This window comes from Prionailurus bengalensis, chromosome X, assembly GCF_016509475.1.
Source record: "Prionailurus bengalensis isolate Pbe53 chromosome X, Fcat_Pben_1.1_paternal_pri, whole genome shotgun sequence".
In the NCBI taxonomy this organism is placed as follows: Eukaryota; Metazoa; Chordata; class Mammalia; order Carnivora; family Felidae; genus Prionailurus; species Prionailurus bengalensis.
Genome location: NC_057361.1, coordinates 1,284,387 through 1,305,360, shown reverse-complemented (window position 1 = coordinate 1,305,360; position 20,974 = coordinate 1,284,387). Strand labels below are relative to the sequence as shown.

At 46.9% G+C, this 20,974-nt stretch overlaps 1 protein-coding gene across 1 annotated transcript in view; it reads left to right on the top strand.

Annotated features, from left to right (window-relative positions):
• DHRSX (dehydrogenase/reductase X-linked) overlaps nt 1–15,691 on the top strand; it is a 160,301-nt gene extending 144,610 nt beyond the window's left edge. Inside the window, exon 8 of the mRNA XM_043570463.1 lies at nt 15,124–15,691. The gene's annotated coding sequence lies outside the window, so the exon portion shown is untranslated. The remainder of the gene's footprint in view (nt 1–15,123) is intronic.
• Nucleotides 15,692–20,974: the final 5,283 nt, after the last annotated feature.

Sequence of the window (20,974 nt, the reverse complement as noted above, 5' to 3'; positions counted from 1 at the left end):
GGATTTGATTTGCCATTCAAGTGGAGAAATCACACTTGACCCTTGAACCACAAGGGGTTAGGACTGCCCAGCCTCTATGCACTCAAAAATCCACATGTAACTCTTAACCCCCCAACAACTTAACTGCTAACAGCCTACTGTGGACCGGAAGTCTGACCGATAACATAAATAGTCAACTAACACACATTTTGAATGCTCTGGGTATTATATACCGTGTTCTTACAATGAGATCAGCTACAGAAAATAAGGTGCGATTAAGAAAATCATAGGAAGAGGGGTGCCTGGGTGGCTCAGTCGGTTAAGCGTCCGACTTCAGCCAGGTCACGATCTCGCGGTCCGTGGGTTCGAGCCCCGCGTCGGGCTCTGGGCTGATGGCTCAGAGCCTGGAGCCTGCTTCGGATTCTGTGTCTCCCTCTCTCTCTGACCCTCCCCCGTTCATGCTGACTCTCTCTGTCTCAAAAATAAACAAACATTAAAAAAAAATTAAAAAAAAAAAAGAAAAGAAAATCATAGGAAGAGAAAATACATTTACAGGACTGTGCTGTTTTTATTGAAAAAAATCCGCATCTCAGTGGACCCGCACAGTTCACACCGTGTTGTTCAAGGAATTGTAGTGGCAGCTGTATTTTTTGTCATCTGGGTACCGGTATCCTAGGCATTGGGTGTACATTTTTTGCTTGTTTACCAAAAGCTTTAAAAGCACAAACACAAACCCAGACTTAAGTCCCTCCTGGTTTCCAGCATGTGCCCTGAAGGGACAGTGTGTGAATGTGTGCGTGTAGTAATCTCTGGCTCTGAGATTCTTAACCAATGAAGTCCGTTCTCCTGTTCAGGAATAGAGCTCTACCAGTGTGTACGTTTAGTTGCTAATCTATCATTTTTGGTTATGCCAGGTGTCTAATTTCTTCCTTTGCTTCTGTTTACAATTCTTTGCCTTCTTTCTGGGATGTATCGTCCGACTTCCTGATTTGACGAATGCCATTTATTTTTGGGTTTCTGGACATCTAGCCTTCTGTGTCCCTCATTTCTCCCTGTGACTTGGTTTATGTCTCACAGATACGGTCTGCCATTCCTGTCTCCTTGTTTTCCTCTTTAGCCCGTGGGTTACTCAAGCGTGTGTTTAAATTTTCCCAGACGTGTAGATTTAAAAATAATTTTAGGGGCGCCTGGGTGGCGCAGTCGGTTAAGCGTCCGACTTCAGCCAGGTCACGATCTCGCGGTCCGTGAGTTCGAGCCCCGCGTCGGGCTCTGGGCTGATGGCTCGGAGCCTGGAGCCTGTTTCCGATTCTGTGTCTCCCTCTCTCTCTGCCCCTCCCCCGTTCATGCTCTGTCTCTCTCTGTCCCCAAAATAAATAAACGTTGGAAAAAAAATAAAAAATAAAAAAAATAAAAATAAAAATAAATAAAAAAAAATAATAATAATAATTTTACTGTCACAGGTCCAGCAGTGCCTTAAAAACTTTGTTTGCTCTAAGTCACCCGAGACCCACTTACATTGTCCCTCAAAGAAGACCGTGGGGTACAACTGGTCTACCACGGTGCTAAGTGTGGCCAACTGGGTTTTCATGGAAAATATCCTAGAGAAAATCAGAGCATGGTAACTACGAGGGCCTTTTTTTAAAATTTTTTTTTCAACGTTTTTTATTTATTTTTGGGACAGAGAGAGACAGAGCATGAACGGGGGAGGGGCAGAGAGAGAGGGAGACACAGAATCGGAAACAGGCTCCAGGCTCCGAGCCATCAGCCCAGAGCCCGACGCGGGGCTCGAACTCACGGAGCGCGAGATTGTGGCCTGGCTGAAGTCGGCCGCTTAACCGACTGCGCCACCCAGGCGCCCCACGAGGGCCTTTTTTTTTTAGGGAGGGTATTCATTTTATTCTTCTGACTTTATTAAGGTATACCTTAAGTATATACTTAATGTGTAGGGCACGGTGCTTTGATCGACGCTTAAACTGGGAGATGTCTATTTACTATGACTTGGGCAAAGAGTGTCCTGTTTTGTTCAATGAGTCTTTTTATGGTCATTGCCCTCGCAAGAGGTTGCCTGTACACGGGGATTCAGGCTGCAGAAGTGAGTAATACTGTGTGAGTAATACCACTGTCGTGAGTTGGGTCCAAGTCACCTACACCTGATGAGTTGTTGGCTTCCCTTCCCCGTGGCCCGGTGGTTTTCCATTCTGGCTGTTCTCCACACGGTTCATGGAAACACAGAGGAGAGCACACTGAAGAAACACCCACATGCCTTCTCAACGTCTGGCCCAGATGCAGGTGAACATTCTGTGTAACTAACCCGAGTCTAGAACCAAATGCTCTGTTAACACATAAATGCTGTCGTTGCATTTTCCAGCCAAGCAACCACCGCATTAATCCAAGATTGCCCGTGGTTGCATCGTTCAACTTGTGCAGAAATTCAGGTTGCAGCTGCTGGCATTTGAGTGAGAACACAGCATGCCTGGGGCAGCCTCTGTTTTGAGGCCGACACCTTCACTGGGGGTCCCACACGCAAGCATCTTCCTGCTTCATCGTCTCCAAGCACTGACATGTTCCAACGCCTATCACTTTATCATAAATTGTATTATGTGGACACGGCGTGGCTATCATTCAATTTGACTATGGGGGTAAGTGTCTATGATTTCATTTTAGGATAGTGAGGCGCATTAAAAATGCATTCCTGGGGCACCTGCGGGGCTCAGTCGGTTAAGCCTCCAGCTCTCGACTTTGGCTCAGGTCATGATCTCATGGTTCGTGAGTTTGAGTCCTGCATCGGGCTCTGTGCTGACAGCTCAGAGGTTGCTTGAGATTCTCTCTTTGTCCCTCTCTCTGCTCCTCCCCTGTTCATGCTCTATTTCTCTCTCAAAACAAGTACATTCTTTCTCATTGACAAGTAGTATTCCATTGTATCTATAAACCACATCTTCTTTATCCATTCGTCAGTTGATGGACATTTAGGCTCTTTCCATAGTTTGCCTATTGTTGAAAGTAGTGCTATAAACATTGGGGTACAAGTGCCCCTATGCATCGGCACCCCTGTATCCCTTGGGTCAATTCCTAGCAGTGCTATTGCTGGGTCTTAGGGTAGACCTGTTTTCAATTTTCTGAGGAACCTCCGCACTGTTTTCCAGAGGGGCTGCACCAGTTTGCATTCCCACCAACAGTGCAAGAGGGTTCCTGTTTCTCCGCATCCTCTCCGGCATCTATAGTCTCCTGGTTTATTCATTTTAGCCCCTCTGACTGGCATGAGGTGATATCTCAGTGTGGTTTTGATTTGTATTTCCCTGATGAGGACTGACATTGAGCATCTTTTCATAAAATATGGCCATTTGTAGCAACGTGGATGGAACTGGAGAGTGTGATGCTAAGTGAAATAAGTCCTACAGAGAAAGACAGATACCGTATGTGTTCACTCTTATGTGGATCCTGAGACACTTAACAGAAGACCATGGGGAAGGGGAAAAAAAGAAAAGTTAGAGAGGGAGGGAGCCAAAACATAAGAGACTTAAAAGCTGACTATAAACTGAGGGTTGATGGGGGGTGGGAGGGAGGGCAGGGGAGGGTGGGTGATAGGCATTGAGGAGGGCACCTGTTGGGGGAACACTGGGTGTTGTATGGAAACCAATTTGACAATAAATTTCATATTAAAAAAATAAGTATACTTTTAAAAAATAAATAAATAATAAAAAAAGCATTAGTGGGTGCCTGGCTGGCTCTGTGGGCGGAGCATGAGACTCTTGATCTCAGGGGCGTGAGATCAAGCCCCACGTTGAGCCTGAATGGTAGTTAAAAAAGAAAAATGCATTAGCGTACATCCCTACACTGAAATATTATTTGACCATGAGAAAGGAAATACTAATACACACACCAAGAACCAGCCTCAAAAACGCCTTAACATACTTAAATCCGTAGACACAGAAAGATTAGTGGTTATAGGGGCTGGGGGAGGGAGTAAAGCATGGGGTCTCCTTTCGGGGGAATGAGAATGTTCTGGAACCAGATGGGCGCAATGGCCGCACAATGTGGCGAACGTGCTAAATGCCTCTGAATTGTGTCCTCGTATTAACCTGCATAGAAACAGAGGCAAAGGTGTTCCGCAGGGTCCCCCTTGGTCTCCGTCCACCTGACCATACAAGCACTGTTTCCAGACTGGATGCTTTGAACACAGCTCCCGACACACCCTGGACGGCTACCTGTCTTGCTCTTCAAACACAAAGTCCTGCAATATGTCAAATGCTCCTTTGCATGTAGCATCGAGGCCCCAGGGGGAAGAAAAACACACCTCCTCTCTTCAAAGACCTGTCTGCCTTACACTGAGGCTGCCTGTTGAGAAAGTGCGAATATCTGGGCAGTCTAGTCTCAGAAAGGGCCCTGGTGAAAGCAGACCGTCCGTATTCAACCCCTGGCTTGGCCTCTCCTCCCTGGGGCCGTAGATCTGAATCCAAGTGGCTTTGCTTTTTTGTCTCCGACCTTCCCTCCGGCATCCTTGGCAAAGGCGAGCCATTTTAATGCTGCCTTCTAGCAAAAGTCCTGCCTCATGGACCCTCTGTATCTCTGAAGGAAAGGGGATCACATGAGCAAAGCCTTCAAAACGGGAACAAAGAGGTTTCATCATTTTTGCGCGTCTTCGAAATCCTGTCCGTGGCACTTTTTATAAACACCGACACGGAGAGAAATACAGCAGTCACTTGCCTAAGAACCCAGGAAGCCCAGACGCTCCGCGCAAATGGGTGGCGGCCGCAGGGGGTTATAAAAACGGTCCTGGGTGATGAACACAACTCAGGAAGCTGTCAGAAGGCACAGGATTTGCTTTCAGTATGGGCCTCGGGTATTAGGAAAAATGGCTCGTGGTGAGGTTATAGATGCAAAATAATTTCCCGACGGCAACGACCAAAAGCACCGTCAGCCGGAACAAAGAGCAGCCCTCGTGCAGAACAGCTGGTGGATGTGTTTCAGCAGGGACCGGACGACATCAGGACTTTATGGATCCGAGCCGGAGATCCGCGGGACAGAGCCAGGAAGTGCAGCCACGTGGGCAGACCTTGGATTCTTCAGACATCTGTTTCACAGATAGACACATGTATATGCCTATGTTCATATGCATATGTAGATATATGTATATGTGTGTATGTATCCCTGAAACAAATTTGTGAATCACACACACACACACACACACACACACACACTCATACATGCATAATTTCTATGGGATGATATTATTGCATATGCTCAGGTGTCTCAGATATCCTCCATCCAGGCAAGCTTGGTAGTTTGGGTTGGTTTATCCTGTGGGGCAGCACATCCTGGGCACTGTAGGTATTGGTTTCCACGCGGCAGATCCTAGTGGCAAGCCCCCAGTTGTGACAGTCAAAACTGTCCCTAGGGGCACCTGGGTGGCTCAGTCGGTTGAGTGTCCAACTCTTGATTTCAGCTCGGGTCATGATTTTCTCTTTCAGTTCATGGGATCAAGCTGTGCTTGGGGTTCTGGGCCGACAGCAAGCAGCCTGCTTGGGATTCTCTCTGCCCCTCCCCTACACATGCACGTTCTCTCAAAATAAGTAAACATCTTTTTAAAATGCCGCTAGGTATCAGCAAGTGTCCCCTGGGGAGTAAAAAGATGTCTCTGGTTGCAAAGCACTGCCATACCTCATGGATGAATAATAGATAGACACATGATAGATAGATGGATGGATAGGTAGGTAGGTAGGTAGATAGGTCATAATAGATGCATGGATGGGTAGGTGGGTGGTAGGATAGATGGATGGATGGATGGGTAAGTGGATAGATGGATGGATAGATAGATATATAGATAGATACATAGATACATAATAGATATGATGGATAGATAGGTAGGTAGATATGATGGATGGATAGATAGATATGATGGATAGATAGATATGATGGATGGATGATAGATAGATAGATAGATAGATAGATATGATGGATGGATAGACAGATATAGGGCTAGATAGAGGGATAGATAGATATTGGGATGGATAGACAGATATAGGCATAGATAGATAGATAGATATAGGGATGAATAGATAGATGGATAGATAGAGGGATAGATAGATAGATAGATAGATAGATAGATAGATACAGGGATGGATGGATAGATAGATATAAGCATGGATAGACAGATATAGGGATAGATAGGTGGATGGATAGATGGATAGATAGATAGATAGATAGATAGATAGATAGATAGATATGATGGATAGATAGATAGATAGATAGATATGATGGATAGATAGATAGATAGATAGATAGATAGATAGATAGATATGGATGGATAGATAGATAGATAGATATGGATGGATGGATGGATAGATAGATAAATGGATAGATAATGATGTATGGGTGGACAGATGGATGGATCAATAGATGATAGATAGATAGATAGATAGATAGATAGATAGAAGATAGATAATGTGATGGATGGATAAATGGATGGATAGATAGATATTGATGAGGGAGTATAACCAAGCTGACAGGTTGCAAACACCCCCATCCCACCCCCAGGTGGAATGCGTGATATTCCTCAGGCACTCATGGCTGTCCAAGAACAAAGGAAAGGGGGAAAACAAATGGTTAACTAATAGAGAACATAGTCCTGCAGGACCTGTGTCTCCACCCATTTACAAATGTCTTAGTAAATTATAAGAAAATGGCAATCTTATCAATAGACTAATCTCCAGAAGCCTATAGACTCAATTTCCTGGACCGCAACATCACCCTCCCTTCCACAGTGATGTGGGGAACAAAGGCGGAAGGAAATGGCAGATAAAACTCAATTTCCTTCTAACCTGCAGCCCTTTGGCAAATCCTTGAGGCAGGCAGAGTAAAACGTTTCTCCAGAAACTACCTACTCTCTTAATGCTAATGCTTTGCTAGAGGGAAAAACCACCTTAGCCTGACAATGGCCAAGCCTCCAGTATCCTGGGAGACTTCTTTGGCACATGAAAATCTCACTGGAAACTTCCCCTGGACTTTACCTCCCGCAGCCCCATAGTATATAACTAAGTCTCTCCTCAAGGTCCCAGGGCAGCTCTTCCTGTCCACAGATCCTGCCCCCAAGCTTCAATAAAATCACCTTTTTTTGCACCAAAGACGTCTTCAAGAATTCTTTCTTGGCTGTTGGGTCCAGACCCACAAACTCCACTGTCACCCCAAAAACCTCATCAGATATGATGGATGGATGCATAGATAGATAGATGGATGGATAGATAGATAGATAGATAGTTGTGATGGATGGATGGGTAGATAGATGATAGATAGATAGATAGATAGTTGTGATGGATGGATGGGTAGATAGATGATAGATAGATAGATAGATAGATGACAGACAGATAGATAATAGATGGACAGATAGATATAAGGAGGGATAGATGACAGATAGATAGATAGATAATAGATGGATAGATAGATATAGGGATAGATAGATAGATATAAGGATGTATAGATGGATAGATGACAGATACATAGATAGGTAGATAGATAGATAGATAGATAGATAGATAGATAATACATAGTAGATAGATACAGGGATAGATAGATGGATAGATAGATATAGGGATAGATAGGTAGATACAAGGGTGTATAGATAGATGGATAGATGACAGATACATAGATAGATAGATAATAGATGGATAGATAGACATAAGGATAAATGATAGATACATACATACATAGCTAGACAGACAGACATACAGAATCTGTTATGCTGACATCTGGGGCTGGGTGACTGTGATGTGGGGCGTTCTGGGCACCATAGGGTGTTGAACAGCATCTCTGGTCTCCATCCATCACATGGCATAGCAGCCCCCTCCTTTTGACACCCCCCAAGTGTCCCTGGGGGTTGAATTGCTCCCTTTAGGGAACCACGAGCACCCCCCCAAATACTGTGCTGTTGCAAACATTTAAAGCTATGTGCACTAGATTTTACATTAGCAGAGCTGAAGCCTCCATTAATATTCCAAGTGAGTTACGACTTCATTCCAGACCGAAAACGAAGAAATAAATTTTTAAAACAGTCCCTGAGACCCACAGGAGCTCAGGACCACTGCTGCTTGCTTTTTGGAGGAGAGGTGTCCTGGGTTAAATTCTCAGAGCTGTGGGGGTCTGGGATGCTGGGGGGACCCCCACCTGAGAGCATGCACACTCCAGCCAGGTGCCCCCCTCTGAGGCTGCCTGCACACCTGTGCAAAGACAACGCCCTCTTACACCTGACATGGGGCTCAACCTCACAAACCATGAGCCGAAAGCAAGAGTCCCTGAATTCACCTCCTTCCTGACTGTGCGTTGACCGACCCCTCCAGCCTCCGTAGAACGTCCCGTCGACATCGTAATGCTTGCCAAGCTCCCTCACGTAAAAACAGACAGACAAACAAAAAACCTTAATGCAGGCTCACGGTATCTCTGTAGGAGAATCATGCGTGCAAGTTGCTGAAAATCACAGGTTAGAGACATAACCTGTACAAGGAGGCGGGAAGGTCAGATAGACAGAACGCAACGTGATGTCAAACGCGGAGGTTTAGCAAGGCTAACCTGATGGTTTCGCACGAAGGAACCAGGAAAACAGGAATACACAAAACGCGCCTCTAGAACCTTCACAAAGGCAGGGAAATGGATCCTCCCCTGAGCCTCTGGAATGACCCAGCCCCGCAGGAGGCTTGATTTTAGCCCCACGAGAGCCGAGAGCCGTTGTCTCCACCTGCTGCCTCCAGAATGGCAGGACCACACATGCATGTTGTTTTGAGCCCCTGAGTGTGGGGTCGTGTGTGACAGGAGACTGATCCGGCCTCCAGGGACACGCGCACACAGAGAATGCTGATTCTCCTGATGGTGGCCACGCCTTACCATCCCCTGAGGATCATCCCTCCCGGACCCTCCTTTCTCAAAGCGCGGGAGCAGAGACGTCTTGCATTCTGACGCTGTCTGCAACATGAATTTTTCAATAGCGGATTTCTATAAAAGGTCCGGGTCCTGCAAGAAGGGTTACTGGACAAGATGCCACAACGGGGCCCCGCTTGCCTGGGAACAGCACCTTCCCCGAGGCCAGACTCACTGTGAGGTCGTGGAGATTCTAACCACAGCTTTTCAGACCCAAGGGCTGATTCAGAGACTACTCTGCACCAGAGTGCACACTTCGGGGAGGGGGGCGGGGGGGGGGGTATGTTCCCACTCTGCTGATTTTGCAGAAAAGATTCAGTCTCTTAAGATGCCTTCATCTGCCAGACCAGACCATCTTCCCCTGGGGACTCCTGACATCTGGAAGGGGGTGAGTTTGATGTGGGGTGTCCTGGGCACTGAAGGTTGTTGAGCACCATCTCTGGTCTCCACCCACCACACGGCAGCACCATTTCCCTGTTCCCATGTGACAACCAACAATGTTATTTGAGGGCACAATCGCCCCCAGTTTTTAACCACTATCACAGATAGATGATAGATAGATAGATAGATAGATAGATAGATAGATAGATATGATGTGTGGGTGGATGGATAGATAGATAGATAGATAGATAGACAAGATATATGGGTAGGTGCATGGGGGGATGGATGGATGGATAGATAGATAGATAGATAGATAGATAGATAGATAGATATACAGGCAAGATATATGGATAGATGCATGGGTGGATGGATAGATAGATAGATAGATAGATAGATAGATAGATAGATAGATAAGTATGTGGGTAAATAGATATGATGAATGGACAGATGATAGATAGATAGATAGATAGATAGATAGATAGATAGATATGATGGATGGGTGGATGGATGGATAGATAGATATAGATAGATAGATAGATAGATAGATAGATAGATAGATAGATATGATGGATGGATGGGTGGATGGATGGATAGATAGATAGATAGATAGATAGATAGATAGATAGATAGATAGACAGACAAGATATATGGGTAGGTGCATGGGGGGATGGATGGATAGATAGATAGATAGATAGATAGATAGATAGACAAGATATATGGATAGATGCATGGGTGGATGGATGGGTGGATAGATAGATAGATAGATAGATGTAAATACATACAAATATAGGTCTGGATTTGAAATACACATGAACACAGAGAATGATGAACACCAAGGTAGAAATATGAAGTCAGGCAAGGGACAGAAGTAGGTAGAGAAAGTTCATACAGGGTCAGAGAAGGGATGATATCTAATCTGAGCAAGACCTCCCTGGTGAGAGGGAGTGGGTCATACGTATATCTGGGATGGCAGAGTGATCCATCAGGATGTGCAAAGGTCCTGAGGCAGGGATCGGTTTTGTGATTCCAGAAGCAAAGGAGACTCATGTTACTGGAGAGTCGTGAGGCCAAGTCCAAGAGACGGTTGTGTCCGCATGCAGTGTAAAGGGTGGGGCTGCCCAGCTGCACACCCACAACCCCAGGAGAGATGCACAGCCACACTTTGCCTCGGTGTCTCCTTCTGCGAAGCCCCAGAGCAATGAGAATCACGGGAGCAGGTGCTCGACATGGTGATGACACTGTCACATTGTTGTCGAGCCTCTTCTCCTTGGTGGTTCTGGAGAGACAAGCAGGAGGGAGGACTTACACACCAGAGAGCCGGTCGTAGGCCGCGGTCTCCCGCAGAGCAGGGGGTAGGGCAGCGCATCCCAGGGCTCCTTGTGAAGTTGACCGAAGGCTCTTTGCCTCACAAGTGCCCTAAGAAGACGGAGGTAACTTACGCCTGACAGCAGACCTGGGAGGGGAGGATCGGCTTGCAAACAGGAAGATGGGTTTTGTAGCAGATTCACTGCATTGGGAGGGACCATCCAAACGTAAACAGCTCAACGTTGTTTCATGTACACTGTCAACATCGCAGATGCCTCAGGGTTCACACGGGAGCGTGCAGGAGTGTGTGCACGCGTGTGTATGTGCACATGTGTGCAGGAGTGTGTGTGCAGAAGTGTGTATGTGCACGTGCATGCAGGAATGTGCACGCACATGTGTGCACATGTGTGTAGGATGTGTGTGCACGTGCATGCAGGAGTATATGCACATGTGCGTGTGTGTGCACTTGCATGCATGAATGTGTGTGCGTGCATGTGTGCACATGCTTGCAGGAATGTGTGCATATGTGCGTGTGCGCATAGGAAAGTGTGTGCACGTGTGTGTACGAACGAGTGTGCATGCTTAAATGTGTGTGAGAGAATGTGTGTGCACATATACATTAAAAGTTTTTTAGTTTATTTTGAGAGAGAGAGAGAGCATGAGTGGGAGAGGGACAGAGAGAAGGAGAGAGAGAATCCCAAGCAGGCTCTGCACTGTCAGCACAGAGCCTGATGCAGGGATCAAACTCACCAACCGTGAGATCATGACCTGAGCCAATATAAAGAGTCTGACGCTTAACTGACTGGACCACCCAGGCACTCCTGCACACATATATTTATATGCATATATGTGCATGCATGTATATATATATGAGTGTGCACAAGACTGTGCATGGTTAAATGTGTGACAGATACATGTGCATGCATGAATGTTTCCATGTGCATGTGTGTGCGTCCATGAATGTTTACACATGCACGTGTGTGCACAATGCATGAATGTTTCCATATGCACATGTGTGCATGAATGTTTACATATGCGCGTGTGTCCACGCATGAATGTTTACATACACACGCGTGTACATGCATGAATGCTTACGTATGCACATGTGTGCACACATGCATGTTTATACACGCACGTGTGTGCATGCATTAATGTTTACATATGCATGTGTGTGCACGTACGTACTGCACTGTGTGCACGCATGCATGTTTACATGTGCACATGTGTGTGCGCATGCATGCATGCTTACAGATGCAGGTGTGTGCACGCATGCATGAATGTTTACATGTGTGCATGCATGCTTACAGATGCAGGTGTGTGCGCGCATGCATGAATGTTTACATATGCACATGTGTGCATGCATGCATGCATGCTTACAGATGCAGGTGTGTGCACGCATGCATGAATGTTTACAGATGCACGTGTGTGCACGCATGCATGTTTATACATGCACGTGTGTGCATGCATTAATGTTTACATATGCATGTGTGTGCACGCATGCATGTTTACATATTCACATGTGTGCACACATGCATGTTTACATATTCACGTGTGTGCACGCATGCATGTTTACATATGCACTGTGTGTGCATGCATGCATGTTTACATTTGCACTGTGTGTGCGTGCATGCATGTTTACATATGCACGTGTTGCACGCATGCATGCATGTTTACAGAGGCACATGTGTGCATGCATGCATGCATGTTTACAGATGCACGTGTGTGCACACATGCATGTATGTTTACAGATGCACCGTGTGCGCGCATGCATGCATGTTTACAGATGCACGTGTGTGCACGCATGCATGTTTACACGAGCAAATGTATGTGTGCAGGTGCGCACTTCATGTGTGGTTTTATGTTCACGTGTGTGTGTGAATGGTGCACCCAGGTGTGCGTGGGTATGGGGAGCATAGAGTTGCAGGGAATCACAGGGAGCCCCTGTGAAGGCACATTTGCACAGCACGTAGACATCCAGAAAGGACCCTCTTTCCAGCTTTCTAAAATACAGCCCGTCCGTCAGCCCGGAAATGAAGAGGCCCCAGGTTCATTCCAGCTGGGTGGTGATGAACCAAGACTGCTGTCAGGGCTGAGTGTCCTCGTTGACATTTCTCTGTTTGGCTCTTGCATCCGTCCGCTGCGTGGGCTCCAGCCCTGCTCTGGCAGCGAGAGCTCCAACATGTGGGATAAAACACACGTGCCTGTTTCCCATAGGGTTAGGGGTAGGGCTAGGGGTTAGGGCTACAGGTAGGGGTTAGCGTTAGGGTTAGGGTTAGGTGATGGCACCAGGTTCCGAGCCCCAGTATCATCACTTTCCCACCATTTGATGACTTCCATCGCGACTCAGCGCTGAGCATATAATGAAGTTCAACTTTTAAGCAGTTTTCCCCCAAAACAACCACAAAAAATTATGCCTGACTGTTTTGGATGCCTTCGTTCATCATTTAAAATGTTTCTTTTTTCTTGTTTAATCTTTGAAAACCCCACAGAGCATGCATGAGGTATTATGAACCTATCGGTTTGCATTTACCTTAAAGATAACTTTGGAAGGATTTTATTATTTTATTTCACTCTATTTTTATTTTTGTTATGTTTTTCGTGTTTATTCATTTTTGAGAGAGGGAGGGGGAGAGAGTGTGAATGGCAGACCGAGAGCGGTAGACACAGAATCTGAAGCAGGCTGCAAGCTCTGAGCTATCCGCACAGAGCCCGAGGAGGTGTTGGAACTCGTGAATCGTGAAATTATGACCTGAGCCCAAGTTGCATGCTTAACCGATTGAGCCACCCAGGCGGCAGTATTTTATTTTTTATGTTATTTTATTTTATTTTATTTTATTTTATTTATTTTTTTATTATTATTATTATTTTCTTTTTTTTTTTTCTTTCTTTTTTTTTTTTTGGATACTGAACTTAACAGGCTGGATAGCTCTCTGTGTAAAGGACCAGAGAGATTTTTGGTGCAACTCACGTATGCTGCTTTTTCAGAGAAGGTAGTCCCGGACCATGTGTAAAGGCGTGCACCTGACTCTGCGCCAATAAAACTTTCTTGGCAAAAGCCCCAGCGCCATCGTTTGGTGGGTGTGGCTTGGCATCCCGTGGTTCCCACCCACTTCCTGTAGGGCAGAAATGCTTACCTGCAACCCGCTAGGATCGCTGAGCTTTGCAGACTCAGAGCTGAACGTTCCCTGGGCATAAGGGACCTGCCTCCAGCGAGCTGCCACTCACTCCCGTAGGGTGGGGGCATCCCGCGTCCCCTAGCTGGCGCCACCCCCGGCTCCCTGTTCTCCGCTCAGCAGCCCTGCCGCCGCGCCTCCTACCACCAGGATGCACAGACCTTCCAGTCTCCAAGCGGACAGAAGTCCCATCACACACAAAAATGCATTTGCCTTTGGATGTTACTGACTTACTTTTTTCTTTTTTTTTTTTTTCCTCATTCCAGACCTCAAGATGGGGACTTGGTAGTTTCTATTTTTCCGTTTATTAGCGGGGTTGAAGTTACAAAGCGATAATGCATTTTCCCTGGAAGCTTGGAGGCCCATGAGAGGCTGGCAGTGATCGATGTGGGGGCAACGGGCCAGGCCAGTGCTGCTCCCCGGGGCCCTGAGCTCATTTGGGGTCCGTGACGATGGATTCTGCTCCAGCAGCTCTGGTCCCAGGGCACATCCAGCCGCTGGTGGTGACCTCCTCATACTAATCTATTAGCTGAGTCCCTGCTCCCAGGTCTGCTTCCCAGTAGAGCTCACCGCCTGCTGCCCCTTACCCACTCTGCCCCCCAAGCAGGGGAGGGAAGAAAGGCTCTGCCACTGACCCGGGAGGAGGTTGCCCTGCTGCAAAGTGGAAAACACCTGTTCCTCAGGGTCCCGACAGGGCTGAAGGACGCAATAATTCACTTGGTGGACCACACTGGGTTCGACGTAGACAGGAGGTCAGACTGGATACTGGACCAGGAAATTGAAATCATCCTGCAGACCATGGAGAGGAACCGATGTGGGTTTCTTTTTCTATTTTATTATTTTTATGTATTTATTGTACTGAAAGATGAGGAACCAACCTGTTTTCAAATAAGGGAGTAACGGGATGAGATCGGTGTTTCCGAAAACTGACCTTGCTTTTTCCTCCTGGTCCCCCATTTCGTTGCGTCTGAGAGCGAAGGAAAGGTCCTCGATGTCAACAGGAGACGGTCACCGGTTTTCTAAATGGGCACATTCCCTTTGGCACACACTCATCAATTCCAATATTTTCAGGTGTGGGGACTCAAAAATGCTATGTCCACGGAGCTACTGACGAATGACCCAAGCTACCCTGTTCAGTAAAATGTCTAACGTAGCGATCTCTCTATTCACTTGGGAAGAATTTTCACACACTTGCGGAACGGTATACGTGTGCTTGATGATTTCACACATTTCAGACGAGAACTCTGTGCCTCCAGCCACAGGCTGGGACCATTCGGTTACCCTTTATTTGTGCTTCGTATCCACTGTTCTCTGAGATTGCACTTGACCGCAACATAGAGCAACGTCCTGTTAATAAGCCTTTTCTGCTTTCCGCTCCCAGGACTGAACGATGTTCTCCAGCCAGACACCAGACGTATCTAATACCCCTGGGGACTTGGGTTTCGCGTGACTGGGTATTTTGTTTGCTTTTACAAAAACAACTCTGTCTTCTCACCGTTGTGATCGCAAGGAGAATTTCTGAAGCAATTCTCGTCTCCACATCAAGGCGGGCTTACCGTTCGTTCCCCAGGAGTTTCGTCGTTACCCAATATTACGGATTTTCAAGAAAATCGTGTGACGTTCTGTCTCAAGAAGGGCAGCGTCTAATTTCGCCAGGAGGCTTTTAGAAACTTCTGGAGATGCATCGAACAAAACCGCTTCTGGGGAAAACAGCAGAGATGCTTTATACGTGCTGACAGCTCCAGGCGCCTCTGGGGAGTCTTCTGCCCGTCTGACTGTTTCCAAGGAGAGGGATTTCATTTCTGTGATGAAACCCAATAACGAGATCCCTCCAAACAGAAATATAGTCTCCTTCTCTCTCTCCACGGAGGCCTAAAATCCACCGAAATTGTTTACCGTCCCCCGCCCTTGGTTTCCTTAGATAAATAAATTTCTTATTCTTGTGGGGAGACGGTAATTTTATTTGAAACACCATAAATAATGGCTCATACGTTTACATTTCACACACGAAAGGAACAGCATCTTAGATGTTTGCCCACTTACTTAGTTCAGTGTCCTTTAACCCTGTGTCCGGGCTTCAGAGGGGAAATTTGTTCATAGGGCAGAACACTTTCTGAGAATGCTGTTTGGTCCAAACCCTGAACCTTCATGGCGGCATACAGGGCAGAGCTAATTTAGAACCGAGTCCATTTGAGCTAGAATACGGTGGAAGAAATTTACTATAGGACATATATTTTTATTGTGATTATCCATTAGCATGTGAACTAGCATAATATTTTTCAATTAGTATAATGTCCAATTAGCATAATTTTTAAGCTGTGATTTTTAAGCAATGTCTACACCCAACTTGGGTCTCAAACTCCCAACTCCAAGATGAACAGTCATGTGCCCTACCGGTGGGGCTGACCAGGGGCCCCACCAATTAGCACAGCACTTTTTTTTTAGTTTTTTTAATGCTTATTTTTTTCAACGTTTATTTATTTTTGGGACAGAGAGAGACAGAGCATGAACGGGGGAGGGGCAGAGAGAGAGGGAGACACAGAATCGGAAACAGGTTCCAGGCTCTGAGCCATCAGCCCAGAGCCCGACGCGGGGCTCGAACTCCCGGACCGCGAGATCGTGACCTGGCTGAAGTCGGACGCTTAACCGACTGCGCCACCCAGGCGCCCCAATGCTTATTTTTGAGAGAGACAGAGACAGAGACAGAGACAGAGACAGAGCATGACAGACAAGGGGGAGAGAGAGGGGGAGACACAGAGTCCGAAGCAGGCTCCAGACTCTGAGCTGTCAGCACAGAGCCCGAACTCACAGACCGCGAGATCATGACGTGAGCTGAAGTTGGACGTTCAACCGACTGAGCCCCCCAGGCGCCCCAGCGTGGCACTTTTAAAATTCACCCACACGATAGCACATATCTGTGTTCTGTTCCCTTCTTATGGCTGAATAATATTCCGTTGTGTGAGTATAGCATATTTGTTTATCTGTCCATCCATTGATGGACATTTGGGTCTTGTCTACTTTTTGGTTAGCGTGAGTAATCCTGCCGTAAATATCTGTGTACAGGTGTTTTTTGCAATATCGCTCAGCAGTGGAATTGCTAAGTCATATGATAATAATGCGTTCAACACATGTGGTTATATGTCTTTTTATTTTTATTTATTTATTTTATTTTTAATATGAAATTTATTGTCAGATTGGTTTCCATACCCCACCCGGTGTTCATCTCAAAAGGTGCCCTCCTCACTACCCATCACCCACCCTCCCCTCCCTCCCACCCCCCCATCAACCCTCAGTTTGTTCCCAATTTTTTTTTAACGTTTATTTATTTTTGAGACAGAGAGAGACAGAGCATGAACGGGGGAGGGGCAGAGAGAGAGGGAGACACAGAATCGGAAACAGGCTCCAGGCTCTGAGCAGTCAGCCCAGAGCCCGACGCGGGGCTCGAACTCACGGACCGCGAGATCATGACCTGAGCCCAAGTCGGCCGCTTAACCGACTGAGCCACCCAGGCGCCCCTGTTCCCAATTTTTAAGAGTCTCTTATGCTTTGGCTCTCTCTCACTCTCTTTTTTTTTTAAATCATAACCATGCTGCTGTGTGTGTGTGAAGCAGTGTCTCATTGTGGGTTTTATTTATGTTTTCCTAATGAGTGGAGATACTGACATCTTTTCAAATGCTTATTGGCTTTTTTCTTGGCCTGGAAAATGGAACACCTCCATGGCTGCGGTAGAGACATGGTTTCCACTGTGTCCAAATCTCATGGAACCACATCTGATTAGCTGCCCTAAGGCACCATTGAAACTCACTCCTGTTTCAAGAGTCTAGGGAATGCTGGGGCACCTGGGTGGCTCCATCGGTTAAGCATCTGACTTCAGCTCAGGTCATGATCTCACGGTTCGTGGGTTTGAGCCCCACGTCGGGCTCTGTGCTGACAGCTCAGAGCCTGGAACCTGCTTTGAATTCTGTGTCTCCCCCTCTCTCTCTTTCTCTGCCCCTCCCCCCACTCACAGTCTGTGTCTATCTCAAAAATTAATAAACGTTAAAAAAATTTTTTTAAAGTCTAGAGAATGCCGTGTAGTGGTGGGGCTTCTGGTATGTAGGTAACTCTAAAATCTGTGTGGAAAGTGCATTAATCCCCAAACCGTAATAACCACTGATTTCTTACTCAGTAAGCTTCAGAGAAAGATGTGGTCAAGAGCTCACAGATAATGGAGGGCTTGGGTTCCACGTCTTACATTCTCTTTCACTATTGCCACTTCTTTATTGTTTTATTTGCTTCTCTGTTCAGTGGGAGCTGTAACATTACCACCTTATGGGAGTTTGCTGAGCACCTATTATGTGCTACTTGGGAATAAAACAACCAAAGGGCCTCACTGTCATTCTGCTTATATCCCTGCTTGGGATAGTGACCAGTAAGCATGAAATAAAGGATGCAGAACTTTGCTCTGTGAGAACCAGACATGGAGTAACGGATCCAAATTTGTTGGTAGCCATCACCCTCACCATCACCATCATCATCACCATAGTCAACAGCTTCATCAAGATCACCACCACCACCACCACCGTCTACACCATCACAATCTCCACCATGCGAGCCAGCAGATGGAGAGTCTTAAGTTACCCATGACCAGCTGAGATATGCAGCATCATGGAGGATAAACCCAAGAAAAAATCCCGGTAGAAACAGCTACCATACCTCATGAGCTGGAAAGCATCAGGTAAAACTATTTTATCCTGTTCTATATTCAAAAATCATGTGGCTGGCAGTGCTGCGTTTAATCTGAGGCAGCAGCCAAAGACACAGAATGTGTCCAGAAATTCTGTGCACACAGCAGCACATTAGGGGTATGGCGGCTTGATCCGCTGCCTGGGGCTTGTGCTGTCTGAGCTCTAACACCTGCATTCATTAAGAATGGATCGGGACAGCAAGGCAGACTCTGCCCAAAGGGACCCTGACCTCCCACAGCTCCCTCTGTCCTTAACAAGTGCATCAAACGCTCATTTCCTAAAGCCACCAAGCAGCCCTCAGGTGACAGACACTTTGAGGAAAGCAGCAGAGGACATGTACCCTTCATTCATTGTTTAGACTCAAAGTCCAATTTAATTCTCCCTGTAGCCCAGCCACAGAGCTCTGCTGAGCAATTGAACAACATTCCTGAGTTTGAATAAGAGGTCAGCCACATGTAAAATGCAGGTGATAATGCCTGCTTCATCCTGCCACAGTGAAGGTCCGAGAGAAAAAAAGGCACGCCACACTCAGCAAAACATTTATACGCAGGGATACTTTGGAAAACACCATTTATTTTTGTAAAGTGAAGACAACCTTCAACACATTCCATATGCATGAGCTCTGCCTTACCACCCAGAAAACACAAGCTGGACGAGTTATTGTCTCAGGACTCTAACAGCTTCATCATTTGCTGGGTGCGATACCTCCCTGGAAGGTCACACTGCAATATGGCGCCCAATGGAAACCAAGTATTGTAAGTTTGCATAGCATAGACCTTTGCTCGACACGGGATTATATATGCATCAATGGTTTGTCTTAGCTTTGTGAAGTCTGGGCACATACTCAGTGGATTCAAGAAACAATACCAGCTCTGAGGGGAAAGCAGGTACTTCTGTAGACAGCCTTGGAGACACCTTCAATGCCTTTCTGTGGCCATTGTGATTTGGAACCTTTCGATGACTTTTTTTTTTTAATGTTTATTCATTTTTCAGAGAGAGAGAGAGAGGGGGGCAGAGTGCAAGCAGGGGAGGGGCAGAGAGACAGGGAGACACAGAATCCAAAGTAGGCTCCAGGCTCCGAGCCATCAGCACAGAGCCCGGTGCAGGGCTCAAACCCATGATCATGACCTGAGCCGAAGTCGGACGCTGAATCAACTGAGCCACCCAGGTGCCCCGGATGACTTTTTCCAAATGGTTCTTTTTATTGTTTTTGTAAATTGTTGCAAAATAACATAACACAAAATTTTCCACCCGAACCAATTTTAAGTGTACATTTCCGTGGCATTAAGTACGTTTGCATGCTTCTGTAGCCATCCGTGCCATCCGTCTCCAAAACTCTTTTCATCTTGCAAAACTGGAACTCAGGACCCATTACATAGCCACTCCCCATTGCCCCGTGTCCCCAGCCTGCCAGTGGCTGTTGCCTTTTATGTTTGAGTGATCTGTGGGAGCCTGGCCTGGAGCCAAAGGGAGGCCCCCTTCTGTTGCCACTTTGCTCTGAGCGGAAGACCCACCCGGGTCCATCTGCTTCCCCAACCCAGGCTGGAGCCCAGAGGTCTCTCCCAGGGTTACGGCCACCTGGGGGCCAAACAAACAACAGGAAAAAGGAGAAGAGACCGGGCCCATTGTGGTGCCATGCAGGCAATGAACGTAGAGTTCTTCATCTTTCCCATTATAGCCAACTGTGGGCTCCTTCTCAGGATGGGTCCGTAGAGCCCACAAAGGAACAAATAAGGAAGGGAGGGCTTAAGGTTTGCACACTATGGAAATTTCTAATCATGATGCAAATGACATTTCCTCTGCCTGGACACCCATCTAGCACCCTCCCCCTCCTCCGCTTGCCTTCTGAATTAGTCTGCTCGAGCTGCCACGACAAATTACCGCAGATGGGCAGCTTAAACAGGAGACGTTTATTTCTCACGGTCCTAGAGCCTGGGAGTCTGAGATCCAGGCGGGGCCGAGGCTGGGTTTTCGTGAGACCTCTCTGCTTGGTATGTAGAGCCTGTCTTCTGCCTGTGTCGTCACGTGGTCGTCCCTGCATGTGTGTCTCTGTCCTGATCTGCTCTTCTTATAGGGACAGTTCTATTGGGTTCGGGCCCACCCATATGACCTCATGTTACATTAATCCCCTTTTTCTTTTAAGTTTATTTATTTATCTTGAGAGGAACAGAGACAACATGAGGGGGGGAGGGGCAGAGAAAGAGGGAGACAGAGAGGATCCCAAGCAGGCTCCACGATGTCAGCACAGAGCCCAATGTGGGGCTCGAACCCATGAAACCACGAGACCATGACTCGAGCTGAAACCAAGAGTCAAAGGCTCAACTGACTGAGCCACCCGGGAGCCCCTATCCTGATCGCCTCTTTAAAGACCCCACCTCTTGGGGCGCCTGGGTGGCTCAGTCGGTTAAGCGTCCGACTTCAACTCAGGTCACGATCTCGCGGTCCGTGAGTTCGAGCCCCGCGACAGGGCTCTGGGCTGATGGCTCAGAGCCTGGAGCCTGCTTC